At 41.0% G+C, this 27,658-nt stretch overlaps 1 protein-coding gene and 1 non-coding gene across 6 annotated transcripts in view; both read right to left on the bottom strand.

The window, feature by feature from the left end:
- Positions 1-27,658, bottom strand: part of RAB27B (RAB27B, member RAS oncogene family) — a 208,360-nt gene that overhangs the window by 42,401 nt on the left and 138,301 nt on the right. The gene's annotated exons all lie outside the window — the stretch shown is intronic.
- Positions 2,198-2,335, bottom strand: LOC114810547. Its single transcript, XR_003758243.1, has one exon. It is a non-coding gene; the product is annotated as a small nucleolar RNA SNORA7 (small nucleolar RNA).

Below are 27,658 nucleotides of genomic sequence, written 5' to 3'. Positions count from 1 at the left end.
AACAATTGTATGTTATGTCAACGAAATCAAGATTATTAAAGTGGATGAAATATAATGAAGATGAACTTCAGACATTTCAAATTAGGTAACACATTTCTACCTTCTTATTCTATTCTGTATGCTGAAAGTAGAGAAGCAGCGTGGCTCAGTGGAAAGAACACGGGCTTTGGAGTCAGAGGTCATGGGTTCGAATCCCAGTTCTGCCACTTGTCAGCTGTGTGACTGTGGGCAAGTCACTTAACTTCTCGGTGCCTCAGTTACCTCATCTGTAAAATGGGGATTAAGACTGTGAGCCCCACGTGGGACAACCTGATTCCCCTGTGTCTACCCCAGTGCTTAGAACAGTGCTCTGCACATAGTAAGCGCTTAACAAATACCAACATTATTACCGTGCAATTACACTTACAAGTTGGAATTTTCAATAGAATGAGTACATAAAGGTAATTTGGAATTGTTTGTATATGAAGACAAGAACTACAAGTCATCTAGTCCATCTCTATATGCCTTTAGCCAAGATGACATCTGGCCCATCCCAGTCTGTAGATAAAATTTCCAGTTATAAGAAAAAACCCTACAGTCAAAGAGGTTCCACACCTCCTTCTTAGACTATTGCAATGTTTACAAATCTCACTGTCAGAAAACTGCTCATTAAACTCAACACAAATCTCTTATTGCTAATACCTATTTTCCTTGTGTCCTCAGTGGAAAGAAAAAACAGATGGCATTTCCTCTAAAGTTGCCCTTACATATGGACATCCATTTTAAAATTACTTCTTGAATTCATCAGCTCCGAGCTGTATTATCCCAAGTCTTTTATCCTGTCCCCAAAAGCCTTATTTTCCAACTCTCCATGGTTTTCCCGTGAACTCTGGCAGTGCCCTCTATGTCCCTCTTCATTTACCTCATCTTGCTCCTCTCCTACTACAAGCCAGCCTGCACACTTTGCCCCTCTAATGCCAATCTACTCACTGTACCTCGATCTTGTCTATCTTGCCACCAACCTCTCACCCATGTCCTGCCTCCGGCCTGGAATGCCCTCCTTTTTAATATCTGACAATACTCTCCCCACCTTCAAAGCCATATTAAAGACACGTCTCCTCCAAGTGGCCTTCCCTGACAAAGTTCTCATTTCCTCTTCTCCCATATCCTTCTGCATCACCTTTGGACTTGGATTTTCTGCTTTTATTCACCCCTCCCTCAGCCCCAGAACAGATATGTACATATCAGTAAAATGTATTTATATTAATGTATGTCTTCTCCATTAGACAGTAAGCTCATTGTGGGTAGGGCATATGTCTATGCTCATTGTGGTTAGGGCATATGTGTATTAATTCTGTGATACTGTACTCTGCCAAGCACTTAATTCAGTGTTCTGCACACAGTAAGAGCTCAATGAATATGATTGATTGATTGATTGATTGATTGATTGAATTATAAGCTTGGACCAGGACTCAAGGCTCTAGTCAGGGTCTCTGTACATTTCCCTTCTCAAGTCCTCACATTCCGAAGGTCATCCAGAGTTCTGATTCCAGTCCCCCGTTGTCCATCCACATCAGTGGAGGGTTCATTTCTCACATCATTAATTCACAAATGTCTCATAAGCAGGAGTGCAATGAAGCATTTTGCATCCAGAATAAATTTTGCCTCGAGGTCAAGTTTTGCATCAAAAACTCGAGTTCTTTCTCTCCCCTTTGATGTCCCATAGAGGAGGTATGGGTAGGATGTCAACACAAACAAGGTTGTGTGTCTCCTCTCCTCCTGGGTAATATACAGAGGAAGGTTTTCTATGTCTCCTCTCCTCCTGGATAATGTGCAGTCAGGGGAAGGTGAGCATTTTGGGACGAATGAGTTAGTGTCCCGGCCCTTCTCTAAACTAGGGTTTCCACTGCCTTGGCTCCAACATACCACAAATTGATGGTAAGACAGTGGGGAGGAAGACAGAAAAAAAGTGCTGTGTGTTCTTAAAGTTTGTCTTGTCTTATGCTGTTGAGTCATTTCTGACCCATAGCTAGTCCATGGACAACATCTCTTTCAGAATGCCCCACCTTCACCTACCATTGTTCTGGTAATGTATTCATAAAGTTTTCTTAGTAAAAATATGGAAGTAGTTTACCATTGCCTTCTTTTGTGCAGCAAACTTGAATCTCCACACTTGACTCTCTTCCATGTAGTTGCTGCCCAGCACAGGTGAGTTTTGACTTGTAGCAGATTTCCTTCTACTCGCTAGCCACTGGCCAAGCTAGGAATGGAATAGGTATGCCTCTGCTTGACTCTCCCTCCCATAGCTGAGACTGGTAGAGTACTGGAAACTCTCCAGGTGCAATCCTGAGAGGGGAGTCCTCAAAGTAGAAAATAACATTTCTTTTAAATAAGGTCTTCATTACAAAAGGAGAATGTAAGAAAGAGTATTGATTAAGTGCTTAGGACAGTGCTCTGCATGCAGTAAGTGCTCAAGAAATATGATTGAATGAATGATTAATTAATTATAGTATTTGTTAAGCACTTACTATGTGCCAGACACGTACTAAATGCAGAGTGGATACAAGCAAATCTCTGACCCATGTGGCACTCCAAGTCTCAATCCCCATTTTACAGATGAGGTAACTGAGGCCCAAAGAAGTGAATTAACTTGCCCAAGATCATACAGCAGACGAGAGGCAGATTCGGGATTAGAACCCATGAATCGGGATTAGGCCTGTGCTCTATCCACATGCTGCTTCTCCATAAAGTTGATAAAGTGTGCTTTGCTGCTGCTTTGTCACTACTGCTCTCATCTATAAAATGAGGATTTAAAAAAGAATGAATTTGACACCAACTATAATGCCTTGATTTCAACAAAAATAAACATTCTAAAATACAGGATGTGCTATTGAAATTATTCCTCAGATACACTGTAGAAAACATTTGTGATAAACTAGGGAACCCTTCACTCCAAGAAAAACAAAGAATGAGAATGCTGGGTTCCCTTCGGGAAAAACAGAAATGTGTACAGCTACACATTGAACAGTAACGTTAGATGAGCTCACTAGATCCTGAAAGAGGAGATTTATATTTCAGAGAACACTGGAATTAATTCAAAAGTGGTTTACTTTCATTAATGGCAAATACCTCCCTTAAGTAGATATTGTCATTTTCTAGTCCCCAATATTAGCATAATATTAGCATAATTGCTTGAGATAGTAGACCAGTTAGGGATTGAATTGAGCCGAAACTTCCACAGAGACCAGAAGATGTTACCAATCCAGGAGCAAATGCATTGAGAATTTGAAAGGATTTCATATATTTTTAAAGGTTTTTTTTTAATTACACTCAACACTGACTACAATTTTAAAACTGCTTTTCTCTCCTACCTTCATCATGAAATCCATTCAAGAGCTGTCTTCTGGAGAAAGGAGAACTTGATTCCTTTAATTGGAGGGATCAGTGACCCAGCAGGATGAATGGGAGGGTGCAGTACAGAAAGGTGAGTAGCGGAGGATTGGTCACTATAGGAGGGGCAAGGAAGGGTCAGAGAAGAGGATGCAGATTTTTCTTGTGTTTTTTGTAAAGCTAAAGTTGCTCCTCATTAATTTTCCATGTGTAACTGTAAGAGTATGCACTGAGAAAGCAGAGTGGATGTAGGGTTAGGCAATAAGAGGCATGAAATATGAAAGGATGAAAGGCCAAAAGTCAGGTTTACTTAAGAAGGTAACGCAGAATGCCAAGGATGTAGATGATGCAAAGCAGAAGACCGGATGTAAGATGAAAAGCAAGTTTGTTGAATATTGGCCACCAGATACCACAAGAGGTCTTGGAAATAAGAACCCACCACAAGTGCTAGCTGAAACCAGTTGAGACCAGGAGATGGGGCATCCAAGGAGAGGAGATGATCCACCAGCACATCTGACCATCCAGTCAGGGAGGTCACAGATGGAGAAGACCAATAGCAGAAGATACTGGAAAACAGTGGACTTGATGGAGGGTATACATAATTGGGTAGATTGTAATTTATTATGACTTTCTTCGGTGGACATTTTTCTGACAGAAATCACCCATCAGATTGTGACCAGTGAGTCACCCTTCCCTGATAGGTTGGCAATAAAACTGCATATGCTACTCTGAGTATCTCTTTGTTGGAGCAGTCTAGCCCCACCATTAGAGAATAAAGCTTCTTCCTGCTTTGGAGCACCTTCTTGGTGTGGTTTTGCAGTATCGACTATCTGCAAACAATAACTGGAATAAATCCTTGAGGAAAATATCCCAGGAATAACTTCAGATGAAAAAAAAGGCAATCAGAGTTGGAATCTTCCTTCTCTCTGAGCTCTCCCTGTTGCCCAGGGAGAATGGATTTGTCACCACTCTTGATGCAATTGAATTGTCAAGAACTGGTGAAGCAGGAACTTCTTAGTGATGTCAGTGGCGTGAACCGAGAGTTTCCTTTTCAAATCCCTCCTGCTGCACTACTGCTGTAGCATGTTCTAGGAGCCTGCCAGCACACACCCAGGGAAACAAAGATTTTCCATACTGAAAGAGAGCTCTGGCAAATTCCTCCAATCACCTATACATGCCCCTTTCGTGACTAAGAGGAATGGCATTCAACCTTCTTCCCAGCACACATTTCTATTCCCACGCTCCCTACCTTTAGGGGTGTGTGACTTGGGGTACTTTTTTTTTTCTTTTTCTGCTTTGCACTGCATATTCTAACTTTACCAGAAACATTTGGCAGTCCTTAAAAGTTAGCATTCAGAATGACAGCAACATCTACCATAGAGAGAGGTAAACTCCAAGTATGTTGCCTCTTTCCTAGCAAATAGGATTAAATAATATAGTTAAAATGATCCATCACTTATTCTAGTATCCTATCTTGATAAATTTGAAATTGCTTCTTGTTTGATTCTCTTTTGCACATTATTTGTACATTTCTTTCTCTCTCCCTTTGGATTTTAAGCTTCTTGAGGGCAGGGAACATGCAGTATTGGTTCTGTTAGCCTCTCCTACCGCTCAATACAGTGCCTTATATTCAGGACATGCTGAATTTTTGGTCTTGTTAGGATAACTTTTTAGGTTTCTTACCGATATCCCTTTTGGTCTGAACCAGCTAACTTTCACCTTTGCTCATGACTTTCCCTCCATTCACCACCCTTTAATAATAATAATGGCATTTGTTAAGCACTTACTTTGTGCTAAGCACTGTTCTCGCACCTACGATTTTTTCTGTTCATAAAGCTATAACTTCAACTCTTCTTAATGGCCTTCAACATTTACCTACTTGAAAGTATGTCTCATATCTGTGTTTGCCATCTATCAGAATGTCTGTAATCTCAGAGTGAGGAGGGAACTCAGCATATGCTTAATTTGTGTGTACCGTAGCTAATCCAGTCCCTCATACATTCAGACCTTTAATAAATGCACTCTTTATAAAAGAAGTGTTCTAGTGCCGTTCACTGTCCCCCAACATTCTTTTAATGAACCATAGGCTCTTCCCTGAGTTTATTGAAGTGACTGATGTGATTCTTATTCAGTCGTCTTAACAAAGTGATCTGAATATGGTAAGTATTCATTAAATGCCACTGATGGATTGATTCAGTCCTTGTATTCAGTCATTCAACACTGAGCAAAATCTTCTCATTTCCTCACCTCATAAATGAGAAGAGCTATACTCATTTCCCTCCTAAGTCACGTGGCTGTTCTGATCCTTGGTAACAGGACTTTGAATTCCTTGGAAAAGAGGCACTTTGTAAATCCAAACTTTATGTAATTTTGAACCCCTTGTTTCTCTATTCCCAGACAAAACTTGCTCATTTAACCGCAAGAGCCATTTCTGAAACCTTGATTAAAAATAGAGGAGTGCCAACTATGACTAATCATCGCCTTAATGGCTCCATTGTTTAATTCTTGGCAATAGTCAATTGGAGGCCATGTCTGATCCTCCACTAACATTTTTCAAACTAAAACATTTATGTATTTAAAAAAAATAATGCCCTGACCCCTGTATCTGCTGAGAAGAGTCATCATTAGAGCAGTGACATTTACAGACACAACAACTTTCCTGCTGTTTGAAACAGGATAGAGCCATTTAAACCTAAATGAGAACGGGGCAGATGGTCCCACATCGTTCCTTACTCTAAACCTGCTACAGAATTCTGACAGTGAGGGACAGGGGCCTAGAGGAAGGAAAATGTTTTCCAATTGAGATTTTTTAAATCTATTAACTGCTGAATATTTTTGTGACATGAAACCCTCGTGGATCCGAAACAAAAATGGACAATTAAAGGCTATCCAGAGCCTCCAAGACATTTACTGAATTCTAGGGGCTTAGAAAAATCAGCTTCCCAGAATTTTGGTTTATTCCCCTTTCCCCCTGCTTTAAATAGTGGATATTTGTGCAAAAATAAAATTTCTTTTCTATGCATTGCCATAGTAACTGTTCTCCCAGAAAAGACTATGACTTCAGGTGGGGAATAAGAGACGAGCAAAGGAACCCTTGTAAATAAAGATACAGAAAAATGAGCCATAGAATATAATATAGTGAACACATACAATAATAGGTCACAATCTGAGCAAAACTTTCTCCAGAGATTTTCTTCAATTTTTACAAGATTAATTCATTCATTCAATAGTATTTATTGAGCGCTTACTAAGTGCAGAGCACTGTACTAAGCGCTTGGAATGCACAATTTGGGAACAGATAGAAACAATGCCTGCCAGGTAATGGCCTCACAGTCTAAATGGGGGAATAATGGTATTTGTTAAGCGCTTACTATGTGCCAAGCACTGTTCTAAACTAGGGTAGATACAAGGTTATCAGGTTGTCCCCCGTGGGCTCACAGTCGTAATCCTCATTTTACAGATAAGGTAACAGACACAGAGAAGTTAAGTGACTTGCCTACAGTCACACAGCTGACAAGCAGTGGATAAGGATTCGAACCCACAACCTCTGACTCCCAAGCCCATGCTCTTTCCACTAAGCCACGCTGCTTCTCAATTCTACAGTCATTTTTACATAGAATTAGTGACTAATGTGTTCAATTTATGGGATGGTATTGTGTGCAATATATTTTAGTGCAAATAAAACTTACTGAACTCAAAGAACCCAAAGAAACCATGGCTGACACCTGCATACATATGGAGTGGTATTGACCATGCTATGCCCATTCTCAGAAATGGAATAACAGACTGGGTGACAGTTAGTCTGACCCAAATTTAAAAAGCACTCTATTAATTCAAGCCCTGGTTATCATTATAAAAGGATTTGCCCCCTTTATTTTTCCCTCCCACAGCCCCAAATCACTTATGCACATTTACATTAATGTCGGTCTCCCCATGTAGAGTCTAACCTCACTGTGGACTTGCCTTTGTCTTGTCTTGTGCTGTCAAGTCATCTCTGACTCTAAGCGACACCATGGATACAGCTCTCCCAAAACAACCCACCTCCATCTGCAATCATTCTGGTTCGGATGGGCAGCCCTTTAGGAGAGGGCTGTCACTGGGAAAGATAGATGGCAGTACTTCTTATTGGTGTTTTTATGGCATTTGTTAAATACTTATTATGTGCTAAGCACATAGTGCCAAGCCCTGGGATAGATACAAGCTAATCAGTTTGGACACATACTCTGTCCCACTGGAGTTCACAGTCTTAATCCCCAATTTACAGATGAGGGAACTAAGGCATAGAGAAGTGATGTGACTTGCCCAAGGTCATACAGCAGACAAGTGGTGGAATTAGGATTAGAACCCAGGTCCTACTGACTCCCAGGTCCATCCTCTTTCCAATAAGTAAAGTGACTGTCAGGACCATAATGATGATGATACTGGTAGAGTTAAGTGCTTACTATGTGCACAGCCCTGTTCTAAGTGCTGGGGTAGATACAGGGTAATCAGGTTGTCCCATATGGGGCTCACAGTTAATCCCCATTTTACAGATGAGGTAACTAAGGCACGGCGAAGTTAAATGACTTGCCCACAGTCACAGAGCTGACAAGTGGTAGAGCTGGGATTCGAACGCATGACCTCTGACTCCCAAGCCCAGGTTCTTTCCACTGAGCCACGTTGCTTCTCTAAGACCATAACTCACCTTTGTTCTAAGCCTCATTCTGTCCAGGTGCTCTCCTGGTGTAGTAGACATTCCTAGAAGTATGCTTTATACCTTTTGATAACATAACAATTGATTCACATTCCTGAAGCATCTGCTTCCACTACTGTCACCATAATTCTATTTCTTTAGTGACATGGAGGATCATTAAGTGCTTAACAAATACCATCATCATTATTTATCATTATTAATAATCTTTACTACTTTGGTATGAGAACAAGTGATTTTTGTGTAATCACCCCCTTCTAATCCACTCCCAAGAAATTTCACCACAGATAATAGTAATAATTATGGTACTTGCTACATACTTATTATGTGTGAAGCATTCTAAGTGTAGGAGTAGATATAAAATAATCAGATTGGATACAGTCCCTGACCCACTTGGGGCTCACAGTCCAACTAGGAAGGAGTAGGTTTTAATGCCCATTTTTCAGTGGAGGAAACTGAGGAAAGTTAAGTGACTTTCCCAAGTTCACTCAGCAGACAAGTGGCAGAGATGGAATTAGAACTCAGATCTTTTGATTCCTAGGCCCATGTTCTACCCACTACGGCATGCTGCTTCTAACAGTACAGTCAGGATGTGATGTCTGGCCTTAATCTTCAAAGGCAGATCGTGAACTTTATTGGTTTATGTTTGAGAATGTACATAGCCACAGCTAACAAAACTCTGAGCCCACATCTGATGAGGTCCCACCAGATACTTTAAGGGTACATATGTAACCTTGATTCATTTGTCCTTCTATATATGGAGTTTATCTAAAACAGTAATCAAAACTGTAATTAGCACACAATCAGAATTTAATGTAGCCTCACTGATTATTTCAAATTCAAATATCAAGTTATTCGAGAAGCTTGGGAGTCATAGGACCTGGCTTCTAATACCAACTAGACCGCTTGACCACTAGTTGACTTAGGGCAAGTCAGAACTCAGAATTCCATGCCTCAGTTTTCTCATCTGTAAAGTAGAAATGTAATATCTGTTCTTCTTCTTACTTAGAATGGGAGCCCCAGTTGGGACAGGGATAATGTCCTGCCTAATTATTTGTATCGACTCTAGTGCTCAGGACAGTGCTTTAGCACTCTTACTGACACCCCCCTTGCTAAGATAGAAAGGATAGATGGAGAAATTTCAAAGAGAATGAAAATTAAAAGTGTTAGGCCTCAATATAAAATTCAGGAAGTGAAGCAGCCAATTCAGAAGAAAGATGATTTGTGAAAGTTGAACAAATGGGTAAAGGGCCGGAACCAGAAGGAAGAACAAGCTGTAAGTACGTTCATCTACGTATCTATGACTTCATTCCAAACCTCATCCCTTCAACACAAGAAGTGTTCCTTTCTTTTATTTTTCCCAACTCAATCAATTATATTTATTGAGTGCTTATGTTTTTACAGCACTATACTAATCACTTGGGAGAGTACAGCATAACAGAGTTGGTAGATGTGTCCCCTACCCACAACGAGCTTACAGTTTAGAGGGGGAGACAGACAGTGATACAAATTGATAAATTGCAGAAATTTATGTAAGTGCTGTAGAGTTGAGGGAGTGGTGAATAAGAGGTGCAAATGCAAGTGCAGTGACACCTCATCTCTTTGCACTTTATCAAAACACTGTCCCCCCTCCTTTCTTCCCTCCCTACCATCTTCATGTTTGCTCTCCAATGGCTTCTTCCCTACTGCTTTCAAACAAGATCATGCCTCGCCTATCCTAAAAAAACCCTCCCTTAATCCCTTGGCTCCTTCCAATTACTGCCCCATCTCCCTCTTACCATTCTTCTCTTTGAGCAAGTTGTCTATACCAACTGCTTCAAACTTCTCTCCTCTAGTTCTCTTCTTCACCCTTTCCCATCTAGATTCCATGTTTGCCCACTTCTCAAGAACTTCCAGTGGTTGCTCATTCACCTCTGCATCACACAGAAACTCCTTACAGTCTACTTAAAGCACTCAATCACCTTGCTCCCTTCTACCTCACTTCACTACTCTCCTACTACATGCCAGCCTGCACACTTTGCTCCTCTAATGACATACTCATTGTACCTCAATCTCATCTATCTCGCCACTGGCCTCTTGGCCTCGTCCTGCCTCTGCCCTGCAATGCCCTCTCTTTTCATATCCAACTAACAATTACTCTCCCCACCTGCAAAGCCTTATTTAAGGCACATCTCCAAGAGGCCTTCCCTGACTAAGCCCTAATATCCTCTTTTCCATCTCCCTTCCACGTCATCCTGACTTCTGTATTTATTGATCACTCAACCCCCAGCCCCACCGCTTTTATGGACATATCCATAATTTATTTATTTATGTTAATATCTGTCTCCCCCTCTAGATTGTAACCAGGGAATGTGTCTGTTATATTGTTGTGTTGGGCTCTCCCAAGCACTTAGTCCTACACACAGTAAGCTCTCAAATATGGTTGGTTGATTAATAGAAGAAAATGGGAGAAGAGGAAATGAGGGTTTAGTCAGAGAAGACCTCTTGGTGGAGATATGCTTCTAATACGGCTTTGAAGATGGGGAGAATGATCATTTGTCAGACATGAAAAGGGAAGGTGTTCCAGGCCAGAGGGGTGAGGGATTGGGGTCAAGGACAAAAAGGGTGAGGGGTTGGCAGGGAGATAGATGAGACTGAGTTACAGTTAGTAGGTTGACAATAGAAGAGCTAAGTGTACCGACTGGACTGTAGTAGGAGAGAAGTGAGGTAAGGTAGGAAGGGGCAAAGCAATTCAGTGTTTTAAAGCCAGTGGTTAGAAAAATTTTGGTGTAGCATAATGAAATAAGAACTTAAGTGTGGATATACAGGAGGCAAGGAGGTCAGGATGCAGGTTGATGTAGTAATCAAGGTAGGACAGGATAAGTGCTTAGAGTAACATGGTAGTAGTTTGGAAGGACAAAAAAGAGAAGATTTTAGCAATGCTGTGAAGGTTGAACCAACAGGATTTGGTGACAGATTGAACATGTGGGTTGAATGAGAAAGAATCGAGGATGATATCAAGGTTATGGGCTTGTGAGACAGGATGTGGTGCTTTCTTCAGTGATGGAAAAGACAGGCATAGGACAGGGTTTGTGTTGGAGGATGAGGAGTTCTGTTTTGGACATGTCCTGAGTTAAATAAAAACCAACTCACTGTCTTCACTTAATAACCAAAGCTACATATAACAAGAGTTAGTTCTATAGTTCATGGGAGATGAAATATCAAAAGGAGGATCCTTAGGGAAACTAGGCATATCTGATAAAGACATTCATTTGGTTCTTATTTTGTTCATCTTTTTTAGAAGATATTCATCTCATTTCTTTAGTTATGGCATATTCGTCTTCTTAATTCTTTGCTAGGCTCCAAATCCCATGTGCAGACATTGCTGACTCATGTAGGAAATGGTGATAAGACAAGGTTAGCTTCCATTTTACAGCAAGAACACACTCTCCAGAGTCTGTAATTTAACTCATAGAGACCAAATGTACTTCATTTCCCATTTGGGGGTAGTGCTCATTATACCTCTATTATGTTTGTACAATGCAGCCCAGTAAGCAAAGTCCACACCATAGAAAACAAAAGCAAAACTTCAAATGATAGCTGGAGAAGATATTTAATAATCAAAAAAAGGAGTTGATAAAACCCACATTTCTTTCTAGATGCAAGGTAGGAAAGGTGTAAAGTGAATACATTGAAACCCTTCTTCGTAGTGCTCAACTATTCTGTAATCACTGACTAATTCACATTAAGACACAGGAAAATGTTACCTGTAAGAGTGAGAATTTTCTGACCAAATGACTGCAAATATGCCATCCAACAAGTTAGTGACTGAGCCAGATATGATGTAAATCATACCACCCTCTCTCCTCCTCCCTCCCCAGATTTTGTTTTTAGACTTCTGGGCTTTAAAAGTCTGCCTTGTGTTAAGAAGTAATAGCCACAGTTCTTTGTTGTTATTTTTCTCCAAAAGATATTCTACCTGGATTCACTGCATAGAAGCAGAACATTTTCTGTTTCATCATCAAAACAGAGAAGCAAGGTCTTGGTTTGCATAACAAGAAATAAAATTGAGCTCCTTGGTAGTTCAATCCTGTCACAGGAGTAAAAATCACAAAAATGGACCTAAGTTTCCTCTGAATGAAAAGGCTGACTGCCATTTTAACATCCAAACAGTCTTAAATTATGCTACATTACAAAATCCTTGAAGGAAGGGATTGTGGCTACCAACTATCTGGTAATTTCCCAACTACAGAGTATGGTGTGCGGCACAAAGCGAGTGCTCAGTAAATTCTAGTGATTGATGGATTGGGGGAGGAGAAGGGTCACAACTCATTAATGGTTATAGAATGTATCAAGAGATGTAGCTGAGACCATTGAGGCCTCAGTTGTCATTTCTGACTGAAGCACATGTTGGCTGTACTTTGGTCTTTTTCCCTGAAAAGTAACATACCCACAACAGCAGGGAAGCAGCATTGACTAATGGAAAGAGCACAGGCCTAGGAGTCAGAGGACCTGTGTTCTAATTCAAGACTGCATCACTTGTCTGCTGTGTGACCTTGGACAAGTCACTTTATCTTTTCCATATCTCAGTTACCTAACCTGTAAACTGGGGATTGAATTTCCCTCTGACAGGATCTGAGTCCCATGTGGAACAGGGACTGTGTTCTAACCAACTGTCTTGTATCTCCCTTAATATTTAGTGTAGTGCCTGGCACATAGTACGTGCTTAACAAATACCTTAATAAGAAAATAAAAAGCTGAAACCTTTGATCCATAGATGAAACAGAGGAGCTCCAGCTTATCAACTGTAAGGAGGCTGCTGCTAAATTTGTCAGTATTTGAATAGGGTAGCTAGGAAGAATATTCAAATTTGAAACTTCCTCTAGCTCCTTTCAAAAATACAGAGTAGAAGCAAATATTTGAAGGGAGCCTCAGCATGTCACTTAACACATATCAAATCAGAACCACCTTCTGAGTGTATCAGGCAGGAAAAATGGTTGTCTCAGTGCTGCTTGCTTTTCTGATCGAGAACTTTCATTCTTAATGAAAGTGTCCCGAGACCACTTGATATGTCTAGTCAATATTTTCAAGTACGTTTTTCCAAAATGCCTTCTGCTTGTCAGCTGACAAAGGAATACTTCAATGAAGAGACAAGAGTGCTCCTTTGATTTCTGCAACAGCAATATCCTTTAAGAGTAAAATTAGAATCAATCAACTTGTGAAGAGAAACTACATCTCGGGCACCTTAGCTCCATCAATTAAAGGAATCACAGGCACCCCTTTCTAACTGTGCTTTTGGGTGTCAGTGCTTAAGGCACTCAATCAGTTCTCCCTATTCCTCTCATTTCAGTTAAAAAACATCTTTCATACTTGGCTCTTCTAATGTCAACCAATACTGCGTGCCTCACTCTCATCACTGTCCACTCACACTTTCATCTCTGCACAGCTGACGGACCACTACCTTGCCCATATTCAAAGGTCTTCTAAAAATGCATCTCCTCCAGGAGGCCTTCTCTGGTGACTCTCATCTCCCTACCCATGTTCGCTCCAGCTCCTTAATGTCACTGTAACATTTTCGAGTCACATCTCCCCCATAATCACTTAAGGATTAAGTCTTCCCACTCAGGCCTCCATAACACTGTATGCATATCTTTAAACTACCATACTCTCCACTACCTAACATTTATTATAGTGTCTATCTCCCCTGAAGTATTGTAAACTCTTTGAAGGCAAGGATCATTTCTATTAACTCTATTCTCTTGGAGAAATCACTGTGTGCCGAGCCCTGTATTAAGTGGTTGGGAGAGTACAATATAGTTTATTAGCACTATGTTTGGAATAAAGTATTCAAAAACCAACTACCTCGTATCTACCCCAGTATTTAGTGTAGTCCCTGGCACATAGTAAGTGCTAAACAAATACTTTATAATCTTCTGTACAATCTTCTGTATGATCTTCTGGCTACCATGGTTATCCACCTTCCATGATCACAGTTTATCCTGGGTGGGCAGCAGCAGAACACTTACTACAACTGCTATTTGCTAAGCACTTAATATGTGCCAGGCACTGTTCTGAATACTGAGGTAGATGAAAGATTGGACACAGTCCCCCTGCCATTTCAACACCAACCCACCCTCTCTCTCACCACTCACAGGCCTATCATTACTCTGGCTGCTCTGTTTTGCCCCGTTGCTTCCTGCTGTTAAGATCCGAATGTATTATTTTTGCTATCGTATTGTGATTTTTGTATTTTATCCTTTAATCTTGGTCTCTCAGCAAAGCGAGCAAGCCATCTGTTTGGAGAATAAGGGAAGTTAACTTCCTTAACAGTAAGATTACTGTAATTTTCTTAATTTGTACTTGTATTACAGCAAACTAACAGCATGAAAGGCTAGAAAAAGTATATTTGCCCCCCGATGTTCCTTTATCACCTATATTAATCACATCTCAGGGGGCCGGGAATGCTAATTTTTTTTTTTTTTTTGCTATTTTGAACGTCAAACTTTACCAGTGAGACGGATACAATGGTACCCCTAAGTCTGTTTTTAGCTTTACCAATCCTTGTTTTGCCAACATGAGGGCTGAGGACCCCAACAAATCCCCCTACCTCCCTGCCTTACCAATGGTTCTAAAAACAACATAATTAAACATTGGTGTTTTAGGAGGCCACATGGGAGACAAGCCAGTTTGAGGGCTATCAATTAGGAATGGGATGATGCGGGCAGGGAACGTGTCTACCAGCTAATAATAATAATAATAATTGTGGAATTTGTTAAGCACTTACTACGTGTCAGGCATTGAACAAAGCCCTGAGGTTGGTACAAGAAAATTTAGTTGGACACAGTCCCTGTCCCACATGGGGCTCACAGTCTTAATCATCATCTTACAGATGCGGTAAATGAAGCGCAGAGAAGTGAAGTGACTTGCTCAAGGTCACACAGCAGACAAGCAGCGGAGATTGGATCGGATCCTGATTCCCAGGCCCATGCTCTATCCGTTAGGCCACTGCACTCTCCCAGGAATTTAGTATAGTGTTCTGCACACAGTAAGTGCCCAGGCAATACCATTAATTGATTGATTCATTTGAGCAGAAGCTTCAGAAAGGTTGATGACACTGAGATAATCATAACCACAAATGACAAATGTAACCACCTGACAAAGGAAAAACTTCATGTGCATATAATGCGATCATCCGCACACATGAGAAAGTTTCTGGTCATAGCATAGACATGATGAATCGCTATGAGCATTACCAATTTCACTTCCCATCAAGGGAAGCCCTTTCAAGTAAAAATATCCCTGAAAACAAGGGGAGGGTGAGATAGTGTGTAAAAAGATTCATATTTGCTCATAGATGACATCTAGCGCTTAATTACAATCAGTTTCACATCAGGGCATTTTCAAGAACCTGAGATACTTCCCTTTTTTCCCATGGTAGAGAGACTGAAAATGAAAGAAGGAGAAGCTTCATGGCCTAGTGGATAAAGCACAGGCCCGGGAGTCAAAAGCACCCGGATTTAAATTCCAGATCCACCATTTGTCTGCTCTATGACCCTGGGCAAATCACATAACTTCTTCGTGCTTCAGTTACCTCATGAGTAAAATGGGAAATCAGACTTTGAGACCTACGTGGGACAGAGACTATGGCCAACCTGACTGCCTGTCACTGGCTACCCCAGTATTTAGTACAGTGCCAGGCACACAGTAAGTACTTAATAAGTACCATAAAAAAGAGATAGATGAGATAGTGAAGGCTATGAAAAAATTGTAAACATGTCTTGATAATTTCACAGCCTATGGCAAAAAGTATAGTGTGATATATATTGCATTTGATCAAGCCAGTTTCCTTTAGTCACATAATTCAGGGCATCAAGGATGGCCACCTATACCCTGAAATGTCATGGGAAGATAGCACTAGAAATCTATACAGTACTATCTGTTAATGAAATACAACAGGTCCCCGCTATTTCTCTCAATTCACACCTTTTCTACCTTCTCCCTTCCCTTTCAAATCCACCAGACCACAGCTTTGTCTTCCTGAAAATCCACCACCCTCTAGGAGGCATTCCCTAATTAATCTTCTCCTTCAATGTTGTTATCAATCCAAGTGTTCATAGCACTTATGTATAGATTAGTTTATGTTAATTTACATTTATTTTTCTATCAATCTTGCTATACTTTTGCTATTGAATATTGCAATTTTGGTCTTCCTTCTGCTCCCACTACTTGTAAATAATATGGGTCTTTCGGACTGTCCTTTTAAACTACTGAATTCATTCATTCATTCACTAAGTTGTATTTATTGAGCACTTACTGTGTGCAGAAGTGCTTGGGAGAGTACAATACAGCAATAAACAGACACATTCCTGGCCCACAGTAAACTCACTCAAATGCATGTCATAGTGCTCTGCCCACAGTGAGTGCTCAATAAATACCACTAAATGAATGATTGGCTGGTTGCCTTTGGCTTGTCCCCATGTACTGCTTTTCTCCTTAGAAAACATAACTGCCAAAAGACTTAGAAGCAGTAACCGTAATTATTTAGTGCTCACTATGTGCAGAGCATTGTATTAAACACTGGAAGAACAATACACAAAAATATTCAGATATGGGTTTTCTATCCTCAGCATCCCAAACTGGATGAACTATGAACACCTTCCAGCTCTTAAAAAGAATAAGAATCCATCTCTCTAGACTATAAGCTCCCTCTAGACTGAACGCTGATTGTGGGCAGGGAATATATCCGTTTATTGTTATATTGTATTTTCCCAAGTGCTTAGAACTGTGCTTTGTACACAGTAAGCACTCAATAAATGTGATTGAATGCATTACTATAGGAGTCAGGTGCTGGTTTTGTGGACTAATAGTCAGAGCAGTGAACCAGCTCCTTCTCTCTGCCTCTGAATTGGCTGCAGATTGATTTGCCATAAGGCTACACCATACCGTCATATTCAAACAATTATTTTTACTACATGCCAGGAAGTCCTATTGACATTTCTTTCCTGTCCCCTTTACCTTATTCTTGATAAACTCCATTTGGCTCTTGCACTGTTATTTTTAGATGTTTCTCTGTGATCCCTGAAACTGATGAAACCATCCAGGTATCTTGTTACAGTTGGCAAAATCATCAGTAAAAATTGCATCATCCGACTCTGCCTGAAGGCACCTTAGCCAATTTTCTGGAGGGTGTGTTTCTAAGGAGTGGTTGATGAAAATGTACTTGTCCACAGTAGTTGCCAATAAGGAGAGGCCACCCCTAGTGCCTCTGGTTTAATGGAGGCCACTCCCTCAGAAACATGCCAAGAGAGAGGGTGGGGAAGAGATAAAGGTGGAGGTAACACTGTCCCCAAAATACTCAGAGGCCAAAAACTAAATCAGCCCACAAGAACACAAGCAATTGTTCATGACTCAGTTATAGGCAGACTGCAAAGGACATAAAAAGATGATAGTCTTCAAAGAGCCCATCACATCTTGAACAGAAAGATACTGTCATCAGCTGGACAGTAAACCCCCACAAAACTTCCTGAGAACTATGATACACTAATGTATTCCAGGCCTTATCGGCTCAGTGTCAGAGACTCTGCAGATACTTTAATTACATAATTACCTGTTATGCTTGACAGGCATTTATGTCTTTTTCCTATAAATTGTTGCCACAATAATTGATCAATTGACTGCCTTTTAAATTGAGTCTAATTTCATAATCTGTTTCACTGAGAAACTGAAGTTCTGTTGGATTTTCTTGTGGCTGTCTGTTAGTTCAAACCACACCCAAAATAGATTAACATCTCTCTCCCTTCTCCTCCCTCCCTCCAATGTAACAGCTGGGAAATGACAAAATGGCATCTACTTTCTTTTCAAGTTATGGAGGCCAGTTGCTCACAGATAAGCATATCCGTATTTCCACTGCTCCCCATGTCAGGAAATGGTTTGGGATTATAAATGAGCCTTGACAAATTGTATAGCTACAAACGATGGATGTTTTATCCAAGGAATAGCCAAGATCACTTCAATTATTAGAAGCATTCCATAAATAAAATTTTGTTTGACAGCTTTAGGACAATTAAGAGGTTTCTCTTCAGAAACTTATGACCTCACTGAAATGGAAAATTTTCATTTAGATTTGAGAAAATCACTGGATTTTTACTTTTTTTTACAATTAGTGGAATGCAACATAGCAATTAAAAACAAACTCTTCGTTTCTGATATGTCTCCATTGGAAGGAGTAATTTTTGTTTGAATGTGCAACTTCATAGCTTTAGAATAAAGTGTTTCAATGCAGTGCCCCTATAAATTTAGAAACCCAGTGCACGGCCAAAGTCTTAACTTTGCAAATCACCTTACAAATGTAAATGGTCACCAAAAAAACTTTACTGAGGTATAATGTAGGTTATTGAAATTTACAATAAACCCACCAGATTTTCAATTGCTATAACCATACTCATTTCCTATTCCCCAATGTTTCCATCTCCCAGAACAAGAGTTGAAGGGAAAGAATTAGGCTCTAGTTGTGATGGGGTTGGGGTAGATACAGTAAGAGTCATCTTCTAAAATCAATCAATCAATCACATTTATTGGGTGCAGAGCACTGTACTAAGTGCTGGGGAGAGTGCAATATAAAGAAAGTTGGTAGGTATGTTCCCTGCCCACAAGGAGTTTACACTCTAGATAATTACATACTTATTAAAAATGAATTATGGGTATGTGCTATGGAGCTGAAGGAGGGGTGAATAAAGAATGCAAATCAAGTGCCAGGATGATTCAGAAGAAAGAGAAAGTAGGGGAAAGAAAGCTCAGTCAGGGAAGGCCTCTTGGAGGAGATGGGCTTTTAATAGGCTTTGAAGGTCGGAAAAGTGATGGTCATTTGGATATGAAGGGGAAGGGGTTCCAGGACAAGAAAAGGGAAATGGGGCAAAGGAATTCACGTGATCACATGTGGGCTAGAACTTGTGCTCCATCCCAGCTTGGTATGCAAAGAAAGGCAAAGGATCTTTTTAAGAGGTTATGCTTTCATGCCATGACAAAAAAATTGTGGACTGTACTAGAAATTCAAATACCTTTCTGTGTGCTAGAACAAAAACAAAAATTATTCCCACTGGATTCATGAAGGATAAGTAAATGGAGACTTGCACAGAGCACGGAGGCAGCATGATCTAGTGGAAGAGCAAAGGGCTGGGAGTCAATCAGTGTTCTAATCCCAGTTCTGCTATTTGTTGTGTAAGCTTGGACAAATCACATAACTTTTTTTTTAAATGGTATTTGTTAAGCACTTACTATGAGCCTGGCACTGCATTAAGGTCTAAGGTTGATGCAAGCTAATCAGATTGGGCACAATTCATGTCTCACATGGGACTCAGAGTCTTAATCCCCATTTTACAGATGAGGTAACTGTCTTTCCCAAGGGCACATAGTAGACTTCTCTGTGTCTCAGTTTCCTCAGCTGTACTTGTTCTCCCTCCTTCTTAGATTGTAAGCCCCATGTGGAACAGGTACTGTATTCAATGTGATTAACCAATACCTACCTCAGCATTGAACTGTGCTTTACATACAATATGTGCTTAAAAATACCATAAAAAATAAATGAATAATGCTACTACTCTAAATTATTTCAAATATTTTGATCCTAAAGATTGTAGCAGGATACTGTGAACCTCATATGGGACAGAGATTGTATCTGGCCTAATTAACTTGTATCTTCCCTAGCCTTTAGAACAGTACTTGACACACATGGCACTTAACAAATACTATAAAATAAACAGGTAAATAAATAAAAGCAGCAGGGTGGCCTAGTGAAAAGAGCCCAGGTCTGGGAGTCAGAGCCTTCCACTTGGCAAGACAATTCACTTATCTTTTCCTCAGTTATCTCATCTGTAAAATGGGATTAAATCCTACTCCCTTGTACTGTGAGCCCTATTTGGAATAGGAACTGTGTCCAATATGATTAGCTTGTATCTATCCTAGGACTTAGAACTGTGTTCGGTACATAGTAAGTGCTTAAATACTATTAGTAGTACTGTTACCATCATAATCATCATCATCATAGGTCCAATCTTCTCTAAGAGAAGGCAATCGAGTCTGTAAGAACCACAGCTATGTGTGGTTTGAAATGCTTAGCTCTTCTTCATTCCCAACAGAGAGACTATTTTTATATTTTCAGGGGCAATCCCCATTCACCTTTTTCCTAACACAAAGCAGTGTCCATGGGTGCATGGGGGATTTTAAATGCAGGAGCACACCCCTCAGCCTCCCTTCCCCCAATATCCTGAGGAAAACTGAGAAGCAAAAACACCGGTAACCCCGGCTACCTTCCCAGTCGAACACCCTGGGCCCCAGCCCCCAACACGTCCTGTGCATCTGAGGCTGTAAGGATTTATGCAGCTGCATCCTACAGCTTCTAAATCTTTGTTTGTGCATGGATTCTCCATGATGTGACTGCCAGCCCCCTGTAGCTCCATCAAGTCTCCTTTACCAGCTGACCTGTTGATCTCTGACCATTTCTGGTGTTTCACATTTATAGTATTGCATCTTCTTCTTGGAGGTCACATCTCCTCCAAGAGGCTTTTCCCGATTAAGACCTCTCTTCCCTGGCTGTCTCTCCCTTCTGCATCAATCAGTCGGTCAGTCATATTTATTGAGCGCTTACTGTATGCAGAGCATTGTACTAAAAGCTTGGGCGAGTACAGTACAACAGTAAACAGACAAATTCCCTGCCCATTCTATGCACTTGGACCTGTGACCTTTGGCCATTTGATATTCATGCCAGTCCCACAGCATTTATGGACATCTTTAAATTATAGATAATCAATGATTTATTCATATTAATAATAATAATAATGTTAGTATTTGTTAAGCACTTACTATTTGTCGAGCACTGTTCTAAGCGCTGGGGTAGACACAGGGGAATCAGGTTGTCCCACGTGGGGCTCACAGTCTTAATCCCCATTTTACAGATGAGGGAACTGAGGCACCGAGAAGTTAAGTGACTTGCCCAAAGTCACACAGCTGACAAGTGACTGAGCTGTGTTTTGAACCCATGACCTATGACTCCAAAGCCCGTGCTCTTTCCACTGAGCCACGTTAATGTCTGGTCCGCCCCCCCCCCCCACACACACACTGTAAGCTTATTATGGCCAGGAACACATGTGCTAATTTTGTTTACTCTCCCAAGAGCCTAGTACAGTGCTCCACATATAGCAATTGCGCAATAAATACCACTGATCTATTGATATTCCTTATCATGTTTGTTACCAAACCATTCCCCATCTTATTTTCAGACTGTTAGTCCCTGAAAGGCCAGGTTCCATGTCTAACTCTCATTTGTGTATTTTTCCCAGCTCTTTACACAGTGCTCTGCAAACGGTAAGCCCTTAATACTATTACTACTAACAGTAGTATAAGAGTTAAGAAGTCTGCAGATGGCAGGACCGAGAACTTGTGCAGAAGAAATCATTATGGTACTCATGGGCTGTGCAGGACCATTCCCAGTCACTGTTCCCTGGGTGTCATGTTCCCACTACTAAGCATTATGTGCAGAGAACTGTCATGAGAGTTTGGGAGGACAGTACAATACAGCAGAATTAGACATGTTCCCTGCCTATAATAAGCTTGAGAACAAGTAAGTAGGAAGGGATGGAGAATTGCACTGGATATGTTTGAATTTATATGTTCCTATACCCTACTATGTCCCCTATCCATAATCTATTTTAATGTCTTTTTCCCCCTGAAAACAGCAAGTGGGATCTTGTTCTTGTTAGCAGGGATCGCGTCTACCAATTTCTTTGTATTGTACTCTCTCAAGCGCTTAGTACAGTGCTCTGCAATCAATCTATTAATCAATTGTATTTATTGAGTACTTACTGGGTACAGGAGTACTGTAGTAAGTACTTACACAGTAAGCACACAATAAATACTATTGATTGCAAAGAGTGATTGAGTGGGGTTTTTGCCGACATTAAGTAGCTAGAGGCACAACTAGGACAAGAACCCAGGTTTCCTGATTCCGAGGGCGCTATTCTATCCCCTGGACCAACAGCAAAGCTGACAGATTCTTAAGTACATATGAGTTGAGCAGGTTTATGACCACCAAAATCGTCCAGGTAGCTTTTTGGAATTTGTTGTAATATTATATGTCTCAAAATCTTCCCCTACCATTCTAGGTAAATATTATTGCGATTAGACTTAAGGGCAAGTCGGAAATGGAAAAATAGATGCTATTACATCTAGCAAATTCATCCACTTATCTCAAAGAGGAACTGGGTTTGGTTTCCTTTGCAACTGAACAAATCCACATCCTCTGCCTTCACCAGACTGTTCTTTAAAAAAAACCCTACATGTTTTTAGGATTTTAAAAAGTCCCTACAGACACAGGGAACCTATGAAGGGAAATATCCTGTATCCACATAATGTATAAATTCAGCCTGAATGTGCTGATGTCCAGAAGAAGTAAAAGTAGGAATAATAATAATGATAATAACAACAGTAATATTTGTTAAGCACTCACTATGTGCCAAGCTCTTTCCTAACCTCTGGGATAGATACAAGATCATGAGGTCAGGCATAGTCCCTGCCCCACAAGGGGCTTTATCTAAGTGGAAGGGAGAACAAGTATCAATTTTCCCAATGAAGAAACATAACTTTACCAACAAAGAGGAAGAAAGAAGTTACATAACTTGCTCAAGGTCACACAGCAGACAAGTGGCAGAGTTGGGATTAGAACCCAGTCCTCTGACTCCCAGTCTTCTTTCATATTACCTCACTTCTTCCTCCAAAATACACCACTACCCTACTCCATCCACGGACCTGACACCCACTGTGCTTCTAATTAAGTTGAAAGTCAGGATTTTTAGTCTTGATGTAACTTCTTACCCATGCCAGCAGAGCCTAGTAGGCTTAAGAAATACTACACTTCAAATACTACAGAAATTCACCAAAAGTTAATGCATTATAGGACAGCATTTTTGAATAAATGACATTTGGCACTTTATTGCAGTTCTACACGAAGTTCAGTACAGTGCTCTGCACATAGCAAGCACTAAATCAATATGACTGAATGACTAGCTCAGATAATTAAGAGTGACAGAAGCTCCATCTAGATGATATTTACACCTGTAGTTTTAACTGTCCATGAACTCAAAAACTCAGCAAGAAAACAAAACAAAACATTATGCTGACATTTCCCAAAGGTCTATCAGACATTTACATTGGAAGAGGATTTCAGTACAGCACAATATGAGGTGAATAGAAGAGAACATTAGAAGAACTGATACCTCACAAATGATATGACTGAAAGGTCAGTGAATAAAACTGCTGCTCCTGTGTCAACAGAGTAATGCCTATCACTCTTGACTGGGCACTTAGTTTCCCCTTCCAGAAATATGAATGATAATAGCAAAAACATTCCTGTCATGCCAGTGACTCTGTGAATCTCTGACTTGAGACTCTTGTAGTGTACCCGAGGAGCTGAAAGCATTTTTCTGAGAATGTAATGGAAGCTCCCAGTGGGTAGGGATCATACTGTATTGCACTCTCCCAACTACTCAGTACAATGGCTAACACACCAGAAAGCACTCAATAAATACCAATGACTGATGAATTGTGGTATTTGTTAGCACGCACCATGTGCTAAGCATAGTGCATACACTGCAATAGAATCAGACATAGTCCCTATCCCACACAGGGCTCACAGTCTCATGGTGACAGAGAACAGGTATTTCATCCCCATTTTATAGATGAGGAATATGAGACACTGAGAATGTAAATGTTTTGCCCAAGATTCCACAGCTGGAAAATTAGAACTCAAGACTGCTGACTCCCAGATCTATGCTCCTGTTTCCGGGCCAGGTTGCTTCACTCTGCTTTTTCTTATAATAAAAGAACCTGATTGCAACTCAGGCCCCAGGTATAAAAACCCTGGCATGCATCCCACAGGACAAAGTTAATCTGTTCTCTGAAGTTCACATGCTCCTGAATCCAGGCTCAGATTGACTTCTCCACCCCTGTCATTTTTATTTTTATAGTATTGGTTAAGTACTTATTATGCACCAGGCACTGTACCAAGCATTGGGTTAGATACAAGCTAATCAGTCTATTCTTCACTCCGCTGCCCGGCTCATCTTCCTGCAGAAACGATCTGGGCATGTCACTCCCCTTCTTAAACAACTCCAGTGGTTGCCTATCAACCTCCGCTCCAAACAAAAACTCCTCACTCTAGGCTTCAAGGCTCTCCATCACCTTGCCCCTTCCTACCTCTCCTCCCTTCTCTCTTTCTACCGCCCAACCCGCACGCTCCGCTCCTCTGCCGCCCACCTCCTCGCCATCCCTCGGTCTCGCCTATCCCGCCGTCGACCCCTGGGTCACGTCCTCCCGCGGTCCTGGAACGCCCTCCCTCCTCACCTCCGCCAAACTGATTCTCTTTCCCTCTTCAAAACCCTACTTAAAACTCACCTCCTCCAAGAGGCCTTCCCAGACTGAGCTCCTCTTCTCCCTCTACTCCCTCTGCCATCCCCCCTTTACCTCTCCGCAGCTTAACCCTCTTTTTCCCCTTTTCCCTCTGCTCCTCCACCTCTCCCTTCCCATCCCTACAGCACTGTACTCGTCCGCTCAACTGTATACATTTTCGTTACCCTATTTATTTTGTTAATGAATTGTACATTGCCTTGATTCTATTTAGTTGCCATTGTTTTTACGAGATGTTCTTCCCCTTGACTCTATTTATTGCCATTGTTCTTGTCTGTCCATCTCCCCCGATTAGACTGTAAGCCCGTCAAACGGCAGGGACTGTCTCTATCTGTTGCCTACTTGTTCATCCCAAGCACTTAGTACAGTGCTCTGCACATAGTAAGCGCTCAATAAATACTATTGAATGAATGAATGAAAGGTGGACACAGTCCTTGTCCTACATGTGGCTCACTATCTTAATCCCCATTTTACAGATGAAGTAATAATAATAATGTTGGTATTTGTTAAGCGCTTACTATGTGCAGATCACTGTTCTAAGCGCCGGGGTAGATAAAGGGTCATCAGGTTGTCCCATGTGAGGCTCACAGTTAATCCCCATTTTACAGATGAGGTAACTGAGGCACAGAGAAGTGAAGTGACTTGCCCACAGTCACACAGCAGACAAGTGGCAGAGCCGGGAAGTAACTGAGGCTAAGTGATTAAGTGACTTGCCCAAGGACACACAGCAGACAAGTGGCAGAGCTGGGATTGGAACCCAGGTCCTCTGACTCCCAGGCCGGTGCACTTCCCACTAGTCCACACTGCTTCTCTCCAGGCTGTTCTCCCAGCAGTATGAAGAGGAAGCAAGAGCCGGTGCGGCTGTATCTGCAGTTTATGGACCCCTTGAGAGGCCTTTTTTGGCCTCTCTTTCGGCCATAAGAGGTGGGCAGTGAGCTAGCCACCCTATCCAAAGTGCCTTTGTATTGGAATTATAGCTCTTAAAATTGCATTTGAAATCTCTCTACCCAGGAAGAATGTGGGGGAGTCCCAAAAGTCACTTTATGAGATGAAAATCTGTTGCAGTGTGATAACCCAGGGAAACAGCGTGGCCTAGTGGATAGAGCATGTGCCTAGGAGTCAGAAGGACCTGGATTTGAATTCCGACTCTGCCACTTGTCTGCTGCGGATCTTGGGGAAGTCACTTAACATCTCTGGGCCTCAGTTACCTCATCTGTAAAATGGGGATTAAGACTGTGAGCCCCATATGGCCATGGACTGTGTCCAACCTGATTCATTTGTGTCTACCCAAGTGCTTGGTTACCGTGCCTTGCACATAGTAAGTGCTTAAATACCTCAATAAGAACACTTAGCTCCTGAAGCCAAGGGACTCAGAGGACATCAGTCAGGCTTTGGTGAAGACATTGGCACTGCTTCTGGGAGCCCTTTTATGAAAGAGCCAGAACACAGTGATCGTACTCTCCAAATAGGAGGGGGTACTTTGGAGAGAGGTCTTTCTGATAAGTAACTTTTTCTTTCCCCTAAGAATAGGACAAAGAGGGAGGAAAGCTCACGCGATTTTAACTGGTTATTCCCTAATGGATCTCTGGAAAGCAAAGTTAGTGGAAGCAAAGTTAGCCAGTGCAGGTGGCTTCACAAATCATTGTTTAGCTCCAGATTAAAAATGAAACAGATATTAACTGCAAACAGATATGCACGAACTATTAGTGTGTGCCTGGGCTTAAGACCACACACCAAGGAATACAAGCACTTAGTAGAGTGCTCTGCATACAGTAAATGCTCAATAAATACAATTGCATGAATTTCTTTTTAATTTGAATGGTTTCCACAGGAACTCTAGTGGAAATAGCACTGGTCTGGGACTCAGAGGACCTGGGTTCTAATCCCACTTCTGCCTCTTGCCTGCTGGATGACCTGGGGCAAGTCACTAGCTTCTCTGTGTCTCTTTTCTCCGTCTAAATTCGCGATTCAATATCTGTTCTCCCTTCTTCTTAGACTTTTAGCCCTATGTGGGATAAGGACTGTGACCAAACTGATTATCTTGTCTCTACCCTAAGTTCATAATAAGCCCTTAAATATCACGATTATTATTATCAGTATTATTATAGTTTCTCAGCATCTCACTTGTCCCAGCAACAGAAGATGAAAAGGTGGGAAGATTTGTCTTCTATGCCCTGGAAGTCCAGAATCTGGCCAGTAGATTGTAAAATGGGGCATTTCTTCATCATCAAGAATGAGTATAAAGGACAGAGAAAAGAAACCAGATGGCTCTCTGATATAAGTTTAGGAAATGTGTCCAAATGTGAAATAAACTATTTAAATGAACATTCTTATGGCAATTAAAAAGAAATATCAGAGCAGCTTTTGAAACTTGGATCACAGATGACATTTAAATATGTGGTTTATTCCAAAACACTGGCACTCTTGCCATGTGACTAGAATTAGGATGTTATCTTGAAATTATCCTACCCATCCTATTCGTAGTTAAATCAGCTCAATAAAAGAATAATGCAATTTAGAGTCATACTTGGAGAAATGATGCTTCTAAACTATTGCATGTGGTGAAATATATCTTGAAATTAGGATTCTTCTTGAAAAATGAGATCATCTTAACTCATCTTTTTCTAAGGGACATGAAAGTTTCATAAGAACAAGAGTTTGATGAGAAGTGGTGTGGCCTAGTGGATAAATAATGAGCTTGAGAGTCAGAAGGACCTGGGTTTTAATTCCAGCTCTGCCACTTGTCTGCTATGTGACCCATGGCAAGTCATTTAACATTTCTGTGCCTCAGTTACCTCATCTGTAAAATGGGGATTAAGACTGTGAGGCCCATGTAGGACAGGGACTGTTTCCAAACTGATTAGCTTGTATTTACCCCAGTGCTTAACACAGTGCCTGGCACATAGTAAATGCTTAACAAATACCAAAAAAAAAGGAAGATGGATGACTTGTGCTAGATTAGGCCTAGAACTTGATGGAATATCAGATTGTTCTGCTACTCAGAGGTCAATGCTTCATCTCCAAGTGATCAGCATAGTTTTGGTTGTTTTAAAAACAAACAGTAAAACCTAAATGTCCTTTGATTTACCATATAGGGAGATAGTCCAAATGTAATCAGTTGGTAAAAAAGGAAGTGGTAAAATATATTTTTTAACACAATAAATC

The sequence above is a fragment of the Ornithorhynchus anatinus genome, chromosome 3 (assembly GCF_004115215.2).
Source record: "Ornithorhynchus anatinus isolate Pmale09 chromosome 3, mOrnAna1.pri.v4, whole genome shotgun sequence".
In the NCBI taxonomy this organism is placed as follows: domain Eukaryota; kingdom Metazoa; phylum Chordata; class Mammalia; order Monotremata; family Ornithorhynchidae; genus Ornithorhynchus; species Ornithorhynchus anatinus.
This window is presented reverse-complemented; position numbering and strand designations above follow the sequence as displayed.